The sequence below is a fragment of the Salarias fasciatus genome, chromosome 6 (genome assembly GCF_902148845.1).
Source record: "Salarias fasciatus chromosome 6, fSalaFa1.1, whole genome shotgun sequence".
Taxonomy (NCBI): Eukaryota; Metazoa; Chordata; class Actinopteri; order Blenniiformes; family Blenniidae; genus Salarias; species Salarias fasciatus.
Genome location: NC_043750.1, coordinates 24,317,691 through 24,335,070, shown reverse-complemented (window position 1 = coordinate 24,335,070; position 17,380 = coordinate 24,317,691). Strand labels below are relative to the sequence as shown.

At 42.6% G+C, this 17,380-nt stretch overlaps 1 pseudogene; it reads right to left on the bottom strand.

The window, feature by feature from the left end:
• Positions 1 to 3,069: 3,069 nt before the first annotated feature.
• Positions 3,070 to 17,380, bottom strand: part of LOC115390206 (noelin-2-like) — a 30,250-nt pseudogene continuing 15,939 nt past the window's right edge.

Genomic DNA, 17,380 nt, shown 5'->3' with positions numbered 1-17,380 from the left:
GTTCAGGTTATATCACTGTTCTAGTTGTTGGTTCCTAAGTTACCTATCTGACATTTTGAGATTTCAGAAAGAACAACAAAGAAACATTTACTCCGTTTTTCTTTGAGGAGCGGTCTATAAATATTCGGCCACAATTTTCAGCATTTAGGCTCCCACTATTGCCAAAAGCAAACCAAGTCAGCTGCCTGACCTGAAAATCCATTTGCAGAAAACAAAACTGATGGGGAAAAAAAGGTCCAGACAACAGAGAAAAGAAGACAGCTGCAGCAGAGGCCTGATAAAACATCAGCAGGGACCAGACCTAGCGTCTGGTGGTGTTTTAAACTTCCTTCAAAGAGTTGCAAATATTGAAATGCTTTGATTTGGTAAATGCTTTGACACTTTTTATTTGATATTAAGAACTGTGAAATGACCCACATCAATAAATTCAAAGTGAACAAGCACAATGCGTGACGATATAACTACAGGCTGCTGTTGCTTTGTACTGCAGAAACAGGAAATAATCACAATCCTGGTTTCTGTATAGAGAGGTTGTGATGCTGCCTCTGGATACTAGATGAAAAATGACTTTTTTTTCTGAGGCAGACAAGAAAGGAAGAAAAGCAGCACAAGAACAGAGTCCACATTTCCAAACACATTAGTAGAAGGTTTTCCGAAAAACAACTGCTTGGCAAGTTATTGTGCATCAAGTTAAAGGTTTCAAACCATTAGCGCAACATTTATTTACAATACTGCGGCGGATGTGTTACTGGTTATGACCCGACATAAAAGCAGTTTGAAAAACAGTCTTAAGACTCCATTCTTCACATTCATCAAAGTATTTGCAAAGTGGCTGCAGCCATGTATGCAGGTGTGTTGTGGGAAGGGGTGATGTGGTGAGTCATGGGTTCTTCCAGCGATGGAGAGAGGTAAAGATAGGAGAGATACACGGAGGGCCATATACTCTTTGATAAAAGGAGATTTCTGTTGTTACAGCAGATTTCCAATAGAACTGGTTTGGGTGGTGATTAAATATTTTCACAAAGTGTGCCTCTGAAAAGATGGAAGCCACATAAAATTAGTTTTAATTCCTACTCTGTTCACCTGTGTCGGATGCAACAACTCTCAAATTTAAACTGAAAATCTTTATTTAAAGGTGCAGTAGGCAGGATTCAGCATCTCCGCCATCTTGCTTAGGATAGATTTGACCCATCTAAGATGGCGATTTGAACCCAGCACAGCCAATCCTGTCCTGTTTTCTCTGACTCACGCCCTTACGCAAGTTAAGCCCCTCCCACAAGAACGTGCGACGAACGCCCCTCGACCAATCACGGTTAGAACCTCATGGGCTCTTCTGATTGGTCAAAGATACCTGAGCTGTGGGATTCCTTTTCAGCTCAGAACAGAGACAATGGAACGCTGCGCCCCTCGTGGTAGTGTAATTATGCTACACTCCTAAAGGATTATCATGAATACTCTAACATTTATCCCAAAGAGACAGAAAAATTAGCATTGACTAGCAAAATCCTGCCTACAGCACCTTTAAAGCACATCTGAGTGTCTTTGGTTGCTATTCCATATCCAACTGTATGTGGGAAAAACAGGCCTAATCCTCATTGAATGAAGGTGAGCACAATATTGATAATATCCATTGCACCTATTTAGCAAAGAAAATACTGACAAATTATTTGTAGAGAAACGAAGCAGACCATTGGCCTCAGCAGCCACTTTCTCTTTTTATGTGAAAATTCTCTTGTAAATGTTTTGAATAATTGGCCCTCAATCTATTGACCACTGAAATTCCCTCTGCTGTGAGATGTGTGAAGGTTTTTCTCACACATTATGTTGAATTTTTTTAAAGGGTTTTATAGCCCTCCCACACAGAGCCTGTGATTAAAACTGAAGGTTCATGAAGATTTTTTTTTTCTTTGCATAAAGTGGTAAAAGTTTACTGTGGTGAGCAGTGCTGGACGAACTGAGAGATGTTTCTCCACACATTAGAGTTAATTTAAAATCCCGAGGAGACACTTTCACCGGCCTTGCAGAACTTCAGACAGCTCCACAATGATTCTTCTGATTTTGACCATCATGGCTCCACAAGCTTCAGTAGCAAAGAGAACAACAGCAGAGATGAAATTATCATCATACAACCTGAAGCACGGATCCTAATCTGGTGTATTTTTGGGTTTCTACTTACATTTCAATCGGATGTCTGTTCTTTAATCTTAATTTTAAGACCACAATATCTCAGTGGATGGTGGTTGTATAATGTTTCTACTTGGTCTCAGCGCTCAATGATCCAAATAGATAAAGCAGTGTAAAAAAAAAAAAAAAAAAAAGTGGATGGATGTGTAAAATATCAGTTTATTTGTTTTATGCAAATTTGTTCCTTTGACTTGCATTTCACAGATGATCAAATGAAACAGGAGTACTTCAATTAAGGTGGTGCATATGTTACTAAATGTGTTTGCAATTGAAAAGTTGGATAGAAAACTGAATGTTTTCTATAAAAAATGAAGTTTCATGAAGTCAAACAACATTAAAAATTACAAAAAGATCTGAATTTGGCTCAAGAAAAACACATTATGGGAGCTTATCTGAAACAATGTTAATGATGTGTGAAAATCACTGGCAAGGAAAAAATAAATTTAGATTTAGCCATAAAAAACTTGTCATAAAACCTCTTCAAATAATACCTGTGGGCACCGGCCAGAAAAAGTCGTGAGATGCCATCATGTCGACAGGCACCGACAGTCTCGTATCTTCATTCGTCCCGCTTCAGAATAAAGAAGTCAGAAAAGTTTCGACAAAGTTTGACAGCAAATTTTATTGAATGAACAACCATGCTGACTGAACACGTCCACGATCACATCACAAACCGGGATTACCTCCGCCGGCGTCGTCGTCACAGCTCGAGTTCTGAAGCGAGGTGAAATTCAGTTCACGAGCCGCCTATTTTTTTTTTTTCTCCCTCGATGATTCGACCTCAACTTCCAAAGTCATTTCTTGATACACAAGTGGAATGAAACGTAACGGAATATGGATGAGCTCAAAAATGTCTGATTTCCTTTTTTTTCTCTCTCTCTCTCTCTCTCGGCGTCCCCGCAGCCGAGGCAGTTAATTTTCATCTTCGCTGTGATGAATACTCTTGCTTGTGACCTTTAGACTGGTGTTCGACAACCATGTATTGTGTCTAGTTATTAGCTCAGTGAGCTCTCGCAGTCCTGAAGTCATTCAAATTCTACCACGGAAAGTATTCATTTTCTTGTTGACGTGAATGGCCATTGTGTGTGGTGTGCATGTATGTGTGTGTGCGTGCGTGTGTGTCAATGTGTGAGTCATAATATTCTTTAAAAGTCCTTCTCTCTCTGCTCTATCCGTCACTCCGGATGACGTGGAACAGCGTGACGTTGTAGAGGACCTGGTGGCCGTTGTTCCAGGTGTACAGCGCCCGCTCTCTGGGGTTGTAGTCCATCATGCTGATGTGGGAGTACTGGTTGTGGAAGGGGATGTCGGTGTACTCGTACGTGGAGGAGTTGGTGTGGTAGGCGAAGTGAACCTTGGCCCCGGCCAGGTGGGAGTTTGTGACTAGAGCGTCCCGCAGATCATGAAGCCCTCGCCGGCGCTTCGCTTGGAAAGCCCGTGTCCCAGCTCTGCAGGACGTCCAGGACCGGGGTCCAGACGACTCACCTGCGGGACGAGAGAGACAGAGGCGTTCTGAAATTCACTCAGCTTTGGTAAAGTTTAGTTTTTTCCATCGCTGGAGCTTTACCATGTTAATTCTCCTTGATCTTCACACTGCAACATGTTGAATGTTTCTCAGTACCAAACACACTGTAGCGACTCTATAATGTTTACTGCATTCGATGTAATAGTTTATTTGCTGAAATGAAAGGTTGATTGTTGTTTACATTGCCTGCGCTGGGCACAGACATTGATTTAGTGGAGGGGATGGACGGGCCAGCCTCGAGGGTGTGTGTCGGAGGGAGCTGGAGTGCGGCGAGAGGTGAGTGTTTGCAAGCGATTTGCAATTTCTCACCCTACTTTCTGGCGAGCCCGGGCAAACTGTACACAATATCGATGCACAAGATACATCTGACAATAAAGACCTGTGCTTAAAGCAGCTAAGAGCAGCAGCAGGCTCATAGATGTGATGCATGGGACTGATGGGGACATATAGCTTGGCCATTTGGATGGAATGTTTCAGTGAAAAAGACAGTTTAAACGGCACATTAGCATTTCAAAGCCAAATGTATTAAAATATTGAAGTTTGTCGATTCATTCATCAACCAAAATCATCTGGAAATGGAAAAATATTGCAAAAATGTGTTGTTTTTTTTTGTATTAAATACAGAAATTGGGATTACAATCAAATACATTGCAATCAACTAGAATTGTGTTTTCACTTTATCGACCAGCTTGACATTATTGATGCTGATCAACCTTTACACACATTTCAATCGTATAAGAAGGAATGGATGGGGACTTATATTATCACAGACAATTATCTGTAAGGCATATATTAAAATCCAGTCATGACACTCCGCCATGCACACCCTGCACATCACGGTATATTACATTCCGCGGCGCAGCAATATGTCTCTGTCATATTTCTAAATGGATTTTTAGTGTGTGGGTGCTAATGACTCCTGGAAGGTAAAGAAAACGTCTGACAGCCAAATCACATTTTCCAATATTTAAATGAGGAGTGCTACACTCACATACAATCAAGAAGAAAAGGAAAGCTGTACCATTATGTTTCCAGCATTTGGGATGGAGGTGTAGACGGCCCACAGCCCGGTCTCATCGGCCATCAGGTCGATGTCAGAGGAGCCTCCCCAGCTGTAGGGGAAGGTATTGTTGTATCCTGCTCCACTCAGGCTGCGCTGCAGCAGCACACTGCGGGAGCGGAAATGGTACTGGACCTGAAAGGGACAAATGCACATATATGTGGAAAACATCCTTCGCTTTGGATATACTTGTAGATCCTCTCACACTCTCTCACCAGGATGTTGCTCTGGTGCTTGTTGTAATAGAGAGACCCATTGTAGACCACGTGGCCGGTTCCGGCCCAGGGGTGGGGTAACAGGTGCTGCACAAAGTTCTGTCCCTTGGTGAAGTCCCCCATCGTCCTGTACTCCAACACGCGCCGGCCCTTGTAGTAGCCGTCCATTGACCACACCTGACAGAGGGGAGGAAAAAGTACGCAGGTGGCTTATCTCTGGTCTCACCCCTGCATCCCGCCTCTAAAACGAACTCCCACCGGGCAATAAGTCCTCTTAAATTTGCTGAACGATCCATCATGGTCACCAGAGACTTGATTAGATTGCACCATGAGGTTCTCAGATGCTCTGCCTGCTGGCCACTGCACAATTTGAATAAATCACATTAAGGGAAAACAGCAGCAGTGGTGATGCAACCGTTTGCTATCCCGCTCATGTGGACGCGCCGATTGTACCACGAGGCTCGTTTCTGTCCATCTCTGGAAAAGGACAAGATGTGTGAACATGGACGCGTTGCAGAAGATTCAACAAATTCATAAATTTAGGAAAAAAAAAAAAAAAAAAAAAAAAAGACTAAAAACTGCCAGAAGTTTGTTACAGCAATAGGGGGACAGTGATTTAGCGGTTGTATTAAAATAATATGGTTGCATGTGTGGTTAGAAGGCAAACTGCATGGCCCACATATCTTCTGTCGCCCCTTCAATCACTGCCAGTTATTAAAATCTAAACTTTTGTGAACGCTACCTGGTGTCACCAGCCATTTCAGGAACCAGATGGAGATAATATGTTACCCAGCAGGGAGGAAAAGGAGGTGAGACTTGTTCTGGTAACATCATTTTACCTGGAACTTCATCACCTGTATGATAGAAGTGATCATGAAAGAGGCTGGAAAGTCTGACTCATCAGATGAGCTGGAGATTTTTTGCTGGTGAGTTTGGTGCTTTCAACAGTCTAAATACCATCATCTCTTTTTCTTTTTTCAAGCTTCACACACTCATTCAGACATGATATGAAAGGTTCATGTTCGAGGTAAATAGAAAAGTGTTCAAAAGAATTAATAAAAAGAAAAAAAGAAAGATTTTTTTTCGGTTGGATCACAGTTTGTAATGAGCAACTCCCAAAGCCAGAACAGCTGAGAACTGCTGCCTCAGACCACAAACCACCGGGCAAACTGTTCCTGTAAATAGATGTGTATTAATTTCACACATCACATTTCATTTCGAAAGTAACCCTTCAGAATCCGCTGAATCCAGGATGCTGTGATCACTGAAGATGTTTGTATGGAACTGCTGCTGACGGTCATTATCAGGGCTGCTTTTACTGGATAAAACCTGGTAAATATTTTGTTTCTGCCTGATGGTATTTGAAGATTAGGCGAGACCTCGACAGGCCGTTAAAATCATGTTTATATCTTCTTTAATTATATAACCGGCGCTGGTTACGTTTGGAGAGTTTTTGCCCTTTCATTTCTGCAGTTTATACATTTCCTTGAGATAATTAAAGGCAATAAATTCTGATTTATCTCTCCCAGGTACGGAGGATTGATGTCCACCTTCCCCCCCCCTCCCACCCCCCTCTGTCAGGCTGACCTGAATTTGAATAAGTGCCTGATGAAAAGCAAAACTGGATAATCTGAGAGTAATGAGAAGAGGTGTGGATATATAGGACAGGGGAGGAAGGCGGGAGAAGCGAGCGGACGGAGAGCGGCGGAAGACGGGGGGGGAAAAAAGAAGAGGCGGGATGGGAGGAAAATTGAGCGACGACAGCATGGAGGATTAATTACCCATAGAGGGACGAGAGGTGAAACAGATGAAAGAAAAGAGCAGAGAGCACCGAGGAGAGAAAACATTGTTGGTGAGAAAGACGCTCGTTATTCCCCCCGCAAGGATCGAGAAGTGCTGGGGGGCAGAAAGCACGGAGGAGATGAAAAGGCTTTCTTTTTTTTTTCTTCTTCTTTTTTTTCCCAAGCAAAAAACTCTCTCTCTCGCTCTCTCCCTCTCGCAGTGGCAGTGACATTTTGAAAATTATAGTTAATTTGTAGTGGCAACATTTAAAATCCACATTGAGTTATGAGCTTCCAGACAAAGGTAACTGATTGCAGTTATTTTGAGGGGCCTTCAATAACATGGAGCTTAATTGAGACTCAGTTTGTAGTTCAAAAAGACAATGAAACAGACTGATTGCTCTCTCTCCACTGTCTCCTTTCCTTAAAACACTGATGAAGCTTTCTGTGTTTTAATTCCCCTTTAAACAGGATTGCAAAGGAACAGGGATCCCTTTGTTTTCTGGCAGCTGTAATCTTCTCACATTTGAATGCACCATTTACTTTACATAAACAAGCTCCAGACGCTGATTATACAACCAACACCGGCGTGTGTAAGTGGAGAGGGCTTTTTTTTATTTTCACAGTTTTTGAACTCACACCTAAGTTTAACAGATTGTTGCGCTGTTTTGTTTAGGTCTGTTCCCACATGGCCGACTCCCACATTTCTTTGGCTGCCTCCCCCGAGAACACCTACGAAGTGATCCCTTCTCAGCGTGACGACACTGCAGGGAATAAAATCCACAGGTCTTTGCAAATATTGAGTCTGTGCTTGACATTTCGAGTGGGTATCTTCAAGCCTGCAGCCGCACGTTGGTTTGTACTGAAGCGGTGGCGTCAAGAGCTCTGTGAGCAAACGTGGGGGTCCAATGTTTTCCTTAATGGCACTTCAGCACGAAACAACCGAGATCAAGAAAACCAAGGTTGAGATCAGGAGGATTTTCGTCTGTACTGAAGCTTCTCCCAGCATTCTGCCTTTCTTCATGTAATTTTTATAAAGAAATCATGATAAAATTGGAATAAGCAGATGATAAATGCCTCAATCAAATGATTTACAGGCATAATTGTAAAAAATTCAAGACTAATTAAAATTCTAAGCTATCAAACAAAGCCATAAAGTGAAACAGTTATAACTAAAAGTGGCATATAAGTGATTTTTAAAGCAAAAACTCCCAAATACAGGATGTCAGCAAAAACTTTTCACCAAAAAAAATCCTTGTCCAACTATAATATAGTAACTTGACAAGACACAAAAGTGTGCGTGGTATCCATGTAGAGATCTTTAAAAAGTCCCAATGTGTACTATTGGTCACTTTTGCCACTTATGGCAGATAAAATGATAATCTAGTTGACAACATATCACGTTTCACTCACTCAGAGTCGAATTATCCTAATGCCACCTGGTTGAAGTAAACAGATGCTGTGTGTTAATGGCACAGTCACGACTTCAACCCGTCAATCGATCGGTGCTCCGCCGATCACCGGTGCCGCTGACATGCTGCCGGCCGGGTTTTGCACTGATGAGGGGAAAAGGAGCAGAAGCGAACTCCAGGAAAGCATTTTGTCGCAGCTCAACTTCAAGGACGTTGAGCGTCTGTTTCATTATCCTTTGGTTTTTACATACAACTTCACATGTGGAGAGTTGTGAAAAGCAGAACTGCTGCAGGCGTACTGCGTACCTGTTCGTATTTACCATGCAAACAAGCGAGCAGTGTACTTCAAAACTTAACTCTCAACAGGTGATACATGGGAAGACGTTTGAGAAGCTGCCGCTTTAAACTCAGCCAAGATACATAAACAACAACACCGCCAACAGCATTGCTTGAAAATAATCGGCAGCTTCCGCAGCTCTTCAGTGGCGCAGCTCTGACACGGCAAAGGTCCCACGGCTGAGGGTTCGGGAAATAACCATTATATTCAGACAAAACAGCCCAGCCTGGTCGAGTTTCTTTCTTTTTTTGTCTAAGACCTCATTTAAAAAAAAGGGGGGCCAAATCTGACTTTGCAGCGACCTTTGATGACGAAAAACTAAAGTTGAGGGACCTTGAGGCTTTCTCACAAATACAACAGCTTTGACCTCAGACCCCTACTTAACCACTGCATCTTCAAAGAAGCTGAAGAGAATCCTGCAAGGCACCAATGGAATGACAACCACTAACCGTCAACCCAAAAACGTAAATGCAACTGATCAAACATCTGTGGTTAATGCAAACCTACCAGAGAGGCGTGTTTGAGCCTTACAGTAAACACAGTAATACTCTGCAGTCCTCGCTGCAGCGTCGGATTACCTATTTGTGGACGTGATCGTTTCCCATTGCACCGTGATCAAACGGGCACCTTTCAAACACCAGATGAATCACATTCCTTCAGTTGTGCCTAAAATAACACTGATTCACCAAAATAGCATCCATCTTTGGCTGGAGCCGTTTTGACTCTGGACACAGAGCGACGCAGATCATTTAAACTCGTCACGAGGCGATTGAACTGGACCACAAAGGCAGACTGATGTGGCAGCAGACGTGGAAAAACTCTAATTTTTCATGTCTTCAGCTGGACTGAGGACGAGAACAAAGGTTGGGAGTGTTGTCCGAGAGTTTTTTGTTTTAGCCCCTGGAGGGAGGAATCACTTCACAGCCAGGTTGAAGAGGAGTAATAATTACCACAAATGAAGAACCCTTTAAGAATTCAAGCGCAAGCTGTCTCAACCTCTTTCTTACCTCAATCTCCTTTTGTAGTTTTACCCCCTTTTCTGTCTGTCTCATCTCCATCCCCCCCCCCCCCCCCCCCCCCCCCAACACTTCCTCAGCCTTTAATCTCTCCCTCGCTTTTCCCTGTTAAACACCTCTTCACCCTCGTTCTCTCCCTCCGGTTTGCTGCGCGTCTCATCCTCTCTCTCTCCTTCTCACACTATCGGCAGAGGCATCTTGACAGATCGGGGGATATCCACACCTCAGCAGCTGTTCCCAAATACAGCGACAGGTGCGTGTGTGTGCGTGCATGCGTGCCCATGAGGAGTACAATACGAGCGCTGCCACACACACACTCACACACACATATAAACACACACCCATTCACACACTGATGAGCTAATGAAGAATTCATAAATGCCAGCCTGGGACCCTTCTGCAGACACTGTTGTCATGGATACCAAAGGATGTATCACAATGACTTTACTCATTAAACTCACCCTGTGTGTGTGCGTGCATGTGGGTATGTATGTGTGTGTGTGTGTGTGTGTGTGTGTGTGTGTGTGTGTGTGTGTGTGTGTGTGTGTGCACTAGATGACCAGCTGTCCAATCGTAAATTTCACGCATGATTTTTAAGACTACAGTATTTCATAAATGTTAAAGAAAAAAAAAAAAACAGACACACAGCAGAAATGATTTTATGCAGTCGGTATGTAAAGTTTATGAGGTTTCACCCATTTGAAGTTTTTAGTGGCTGTATAAATAATGACCGTAAGAAATCCCAAAAGCTGACAACATCCTCAACAAGAACATCATGCTCCGAGCAGATGCCATGATATCTATGCAACCACATGATTATTTTACATTTATCTTGTAGTCTGGAGTCCTCTTCAGAGCCATCAGTGGATTCATATTGTCAGTTTATGATATATGCTTCCGAATTGGCAGTTTCAGGAATCCTTAATCCTCTTGGTTTCCTAATCCGTGCTCTTGAATTCTTGATAAATGCTGGAGGATCACAATGCGCGCCCTTTGGTAATTGCTTTATGCTACTCATTTCTCATCTGGTGGATTCCTAATATGTGTTTTTAGATAATCTGTGGTCTTGGATTATTTATGATAATGTAATCCTGAGATGTGGAGTTTAATTATCACCATTATATTACTGTGTCTTAATCTGTGATCTTGCACTATTAATCCATATGAGTGGATTGCTATTCTGTGCATGTGGATTCCAAATTCATGTTCTTGGATTGTTGATCTTTTCTTGTGGCTTCTGTATTTGCATTTTTTTAAAGTTCTCTTCGATTATTATTTTTTTTAATACTAGTGGATTCAGATTCAGGTTAGTGGATTCCTTATCTATGGCTATGTGTTGAGTCTAACTGTGTGTGGACGATGAACTTCTTTTTAGGGACAGAGCTGACGGCCTTCAGACTATACGGTTCCTCTCAGAGCAATCTGTCTTTCCTCTGATAAACCAGGTGAAGGGTCCGGAAGTGTGGACCAGCAGTCAGATGAAGTGGCATGGCGTCGTTATGGAAAAGTGACAGTGGTTTGTTCCACTTGGAATATGTTGTTTGCCAACATATTCCAAGTTCACAATTACAGGATTTATGCCATCAGAGAAGGTTTTCTTTTGCAGAAAATGCTGAATTTGTAATTGAGTTATTGAGGCAACAAGGAAAGAAGATGACTGCAAGCTAGAAAACACGTTTACACCACAAATGCATTCAACAGAACAAAACCACTCATTCCAATATGGAACTTCCTTTCTTCTAGTGAAATATGCTCTCTGGGGTGCACACCCTGCATCTATTAGGAGAGCTTATAACAGCAGCACTCAGCGTTGGGCCAATTTGTCCCAGTAACTGATCATGCAATTGCACACAAGGGGGAATAAAAAACTCCCTTGCGGACATGAAAGCATTTTATCCAAAGACCACCATAACAAAAGACACCTCAGACAAATGGTTGCAGGCCACTGCGATCAGTAAACAAGGTGAGAAGGGACTATTGTTTAGTCCAGTATCTGTTTCACCCTAATGAAGTGGATGTATTGCCAGTGATGCTGAAAAAAAATAAAATAAAAAAATCCACTATTCCACAGCATCTTTTTCAAACAATATTGCAGATGGAAAAAATGCTTTTTTGACTATTAAAAGCAGAATGAATTTCTTTCAAGCAATATAAACATCTGAAAACGAATCGTCTCATAAAAAAGTCAGCCCAGAAGTGCTTTATATGCAATGGAAGATGGATGGCATGTTTGTGGGCCCTCAAGGTCACACAGAGAGGCACTGAATGTAAACATTAGCATGTTTGTTCACGAGAGAGCTCATCTCTGCATCTTTTTATAGCCCTACTATCTTATTTATGCGAGATACATTTTTTTTGGTGCGGTCCCGACACACTGTGAATACGGCAGTAAAATAGATGGAAAGACAAAGCTTCCCATTGATGCAACAAAGACAGAAACAGATCGGAGGAGAGAGAGAACGACTTCTCTCTCATCAGCCCATAACTCCACCAGTCACACTGGTGACTGGGAAACGCGAGGCAATAACTGGGATACTGCGGCTGTGTATTGCTTCATCTCATCACCACAGAGACGCTCTAATAGGGAACAGGCAGGGGTCACCATGGCGATATAAATCACACCTGGCAACTGGGAGACAGTCGCCTTGACAACTAGCTTAATATGCGCTCCCTGAACTGACCTGTGTGTGTGTGTGTGTGTGTGTGTAGGTGTGTGTGTGTGTGTGTGTGTGTGTGTGTGTGTGTGTGTGTGTGTGTGTGTGTGTGTGTGTGTGAGTTTCTAAAATGGGTGAAGCTTGTAATGAGTGCAGACAAAGTTCACACAGGAGTGTCATGCGAAAACTCAAACCCAAAACAGACTGGGATAAAAGCGTGACGAAAATAATAGAGCTTGACTACCGTGTGTGTGTGTGTGTGTGTGTGTTCACAACACCTGCCTCCATTGTCACGCACACACACAAACTACGGCTTACGTCACTTTCATAAGTCTTGATGAAGAGCTCCACTCATCACTCAATATTGTGGTTCAATGCTAAAAGCACAGAATGTCGTCAGTCTTGAGGGGATGGAAGTCAGGTTACTTTTTTGACTGTACTGTTTTTACATCCTTTAAAAAAAAAAAAAAGTTGGTATTTTTTGCAAATATCACACAGGTACATCAGAGCTAGTCGATCTACATTTCGATCACCACATTAACTCTGTTTTCTGCTCATTCCAGACTCCTCATTTCAAATATTTCCTTGCATTCAGCTTCAATTGAATGTGAAGTTAACCAACCCGATGAGCGCTGTTATTTCTTCAGTGCTAATTTTCCGCATTTCCAAAACATTTGGGGGTAACTGTCCCCATTAGCTACTTGTCCAGCCGTTGTCCCAGTGCGTTACGCCGTAAATAGCTGTTTCATGACAGAGCAAAGTGAATCTAAGCTGGGGCTTCAAACATACGTCACCTGGAAGTCTCTCTCCTCCAGCACACCTGATTCAAGCGAGTGAGTCATCAACCCGCTCCGCACAGACCACACAGGGATCCATTTATGTGAATGAGGTGAGTTGAAGCAGGGAGACACTAGCATGAAGAGCAGTGAGCAGTGCTGGAGCAAGGCCAGGGAACGGTTTTAGATTGATTTATGTTCCCACAACATGAATAATACAACGACACACACATGCATTTGCAGCACTAGTTTGTAGCTGTGAGGGCTTTCTTTGACATAATTTGCTGTCCAGTTTGAAACCTGAAAACAATTCTCATCCTGCCATTTAGAGGGCTGTGCACGGATTAAGTGCACAGAGGCTCTTTCTTCACTTCCAGATGAACTCTGCAGCACTTTAAACACAGCAGAGAACAAATGTGCCTAAGCAAATCAATCACAGGATTTAAGCACAACCAGAGCCGCAGTCTTGCTTTAGCTGGTCTTTCCCGCAGTGTGTAAAATGAACCGAAGCCGAAGTTTCGACACTCCTCTCTCCATTTTTATAAGCCATCAAAAGGTCTCGGTTAGTAAAACGTTTACCACGATTGTCCCACAAATGCATGAAGCCCAGCCAACAAATGAGTGTGCAAGTTATTAAAGTCCTGGCACATAACAGCCATCATAAAAATGTGGCTGCGCAAGTTGTCACATAACGTTGCAAATGCCTGTGAGAATACAAACTGAAGTGAAGTGCAATCTTCGCTGCTTTTACTCTGCTTTGATCTCCATCAGAGGACTGACTGCACCACCAGGACCAGCTGCCAACAAGTGAAACTTGTCCTCAAACAGAAAAGCGCACAGTGCTCACACACTCACACACACAGGCATGCACTGTACACCCACCCTGCTGTCGGAGCTGGGAATCATGGCATCAGTCATCCAGGAACCAAAACGGGACCCCGAGGCTCTCACGGTGATCGGGTTGCTGACTGCAGTCAGACGGCCGCAGCCTGTAAATAAACAATGAACCTATTATGGTGAATCCGGGATAAAGAACCCCGGCAGTGATTCAAACATGCAGCGAGTCCATGTAAAAGATGGTGGAAAGCTCCATGTGTGTTTGTGTTTTTCTGGCTTGCAGGGAGCTGTGAGTTCAGTCCGGGTCTCTTAACCATCTAATTTAAGAACAGCTGTCATCTGTCAGCTCGGTTTAACATTTCATCAAATCTTGTAAATGTTTGAGCTGCAAGCATGAACTTTGGAGAAATGTGCAGGTTTGGGAGAAACGTTTTGGCACCTAGTTGCCAAACAGAAAAAGGCCTATGAGTCATTTCTTGTTGTTGTTGTTGTTGTTTTTCATGTATCTCCTCCAGCTATTAAAATCATGTTGGTTTATTTATGTAACTTTAAAGCTGTGTTTAAGCAACTAAAAGTCACCTTGCAGTCATACAACCTCTGTTTGGAAGGTGGATGTAAAATGTTTGTTGTTTCACTGAGAATTTAAATAGACCTTTAAACAGCTTGGATTGTCATCATTAATAATGTATTTCAATAAAGAGGCTTTTTCACAGGAAATCCAAAGTCAGAACATCCACATAAATGTCTAAAAGCACTTCTGCTGCAATGTTTTCTGTTCGGAACCTCAGGATGTCCCAGATTTAGCATCCAAATATGTCGAAAACAGCCCTGCTGTGGTTTCCATCCTCATGTATGACCTTGTCAGACTTAATTGTTGGAGCAGTGCTGACTGCTCTTAAAGTAATAGTTTGACATTTTGTGGAAAATGTTTCTTGGCTGTGCGGCAGACAGTTAGAAAAGGAAAATCAATACCGCTCCCGTGTTGGTCCAGTAAATATGACGCTATCGTCAGCAGCCCGGTGCAACGCATCAAGGAAACTGAGAACGGCCTCTGGAAGGAGCCCGGCTCTCTCCAGACATGAAGCGTCCCGCTTTATGGTCAACATTCCATCAAATTCAGGTATAAGCTATAATAAATTGGTTTGGTGTTTTTACGCTGACCGTTATTTGACATTTTGGGTGTTTTCATGTTAAAAAAAAAAAAATCAAATAGACAAAAATAATGTGACTAATTCCATCAGATCAGGTGAAGTGGGAGTACCAGAATCACTGGCTCCTGATAGCAGGATGTGAGTGCAGGGTCTATTGACGAGCCCTTTGAGGCAGGCCTCACACCTGTGGCGAGCTTCTCTGGCCTGGATCAAAGTTTATAATCGGGTATGGATCGCTTCCTGCTGAGACTGGAATTGAAAGCATCCGGTCAAATTATGTAAACAAAAGACTTGCCTGAGAATATTATGTTCATAATTATGTTGGGGCTGCCGTGGTTCAGTTGAGCAGGACGTCTCTCAAATGGAGGGTTTCCGGTTCAATCCAGATTCAATCATCTGCTCACACGACAAAGTGTCTTTGAGCATGGCGTCCAATAGACGAGTGACTTGGCACAGTAACAACGCTCATGATGCCTTGAATGCTTCCGTCCTTTATGGTCTTTGTGGTTAAAGAACTCAGAGTCCAGATCTAATGTACAGAATTTCTTGCAGAGTCGCCAGATGTGCCAGCGGTAATAAATGTCACTTTATAACCATTGTCATAGTCGAGGTGCATGAGGTAAAGGTCTGTCTGCAAGAATGGAGAGATTTGTTTTCTCTGTCAGAGCTGTCAGAAAAGAGTGAATTCATTCTTGTGTGACGTGTGAAAACTATTGTGCAATTGGCCAGAAATCTGAAATGAGAAAGGTTAATGAAGAGAACAGAATCTGCCATCTCCGTTCACTCGTTTTTCTGTCCCATCTGTTCCCAGGAGATTTTCACTGAAGTTCTTTGTTCGGCATGAAATGTACTGGTTAGAATTCACTATACCACTCAGTTTGAGAAAAAGAACAAATTTCCTTATTTTTATTGAGTTCATATCCATTTTTTTAACCTGGGTGTAACAACAACCTTCCTTAAACCTTTGATGTTGCACTCAGATTTTTCAAACAGCACTCAGTCCTGGTGTGGAGTTATCAATTTTGTTAAAATGAGACATTCTTGCCTGCTAGAAGGAAATAATTCATAGCGACAGGCAGTTGGTGTGATTTTATGGTCTGAACAAATTCTCTCTGTGTGAAAGGAGGTATTCCTGAATGATGGAGACCCACAAGCCTGCAGGCTTGAGTCCTACACAACTGAATCTAATGAATGTGCCATCATGAAACCCCGATGAAAACCTGATTGTAAGCCACTCGTAGCAATTAGGCGTGTTGTAGCAGCGACATGCTGACGCCATGGTCACCGGATGAAGATGATTCTCGTCTGGTTGTCGTTAGAACAATTACAGGCTGACAGACAATGAACGATGCTTTCAGGCGTATCCGCTGTCATCGTTCCCACAGATGAGCTTTGATTTCACATTACACAGCAATCCTTTGTGTATTTGTTAGTGCTTACTCAGAATATTTCAATTATTCATTTTTAGTTTCAAAAGAAGAATATAGATTTAGTGTGGCTGGGGTTTAGAACTGTGACGACCTGAGGAAACAGTTCAATGCAGCTAAAAACATACTTGATGAATCAGGAGGCTTTTTGTCAAGTTTTCAAGAGGAGGGCAGCGTCTGAGTGTCAGCTTTTTGCTCTTTTTCAAAGTGATTATAAAACTACATGATGTAAAATTTGAATATAAAAAAGTATTCCTGAAAGACAAATGCATCCAAACTTGAATCAAAAATATTAATGTGGAACTAAAATATTGAATATTTCTCTATATGCATTTAGATTATCTCCCAAAGTCCAAAAGCAGGCATTAGTTAATAGTTGGATCTGAAACTGCCTGTAGAAGTGAATGTGAGAGTCAGCTGGGACGGGCTCCAGCTCTGAAGCGGCGTACAAGACGGACGTCGTGTCCTTTAAAAAGGGCAACGCAAACTTCATCTGCACACTGGGCACAAACAGCGATCCTGTGTGAGATCCGTTCAAGTATCATTGATTTCCTCTTCCCCCGGACTTTGTCGCCATATACGCCACCTGTCACCTGCTGTCTGCACTGCTCCCGTCAATAAACCTGGAAACTCTGGAGCTCCCTGCAGTTTGGGATCAACACACCAGGCTGCTGATGTCCATTAAGTTCCCTCTGAGGACTCGTCTTTTTTTCGGAAGGCATTTGGAGCAGATGGAGATGTTTTGATTAGAGTTTTTTTTTGGGAGGTGGATATTATGAGTCACCCTGCTATTGGGAATTTTAATTAATCTGTGTTTCTATTTTTATGATATAATCATTGTTAATTCCCCCTTGTGGTATTTTGGATTAAGCCGTGACATTGACTGGTGCGGGGGACCCGGGTTTGATTCCTGATCGCAGAAGGAAGGGCATGCAGAGGATAACTCGGAGAGTCTATGGTGTGGGTCACAATGACTCTCTGGGGTGACCTCTGATGATATAATTC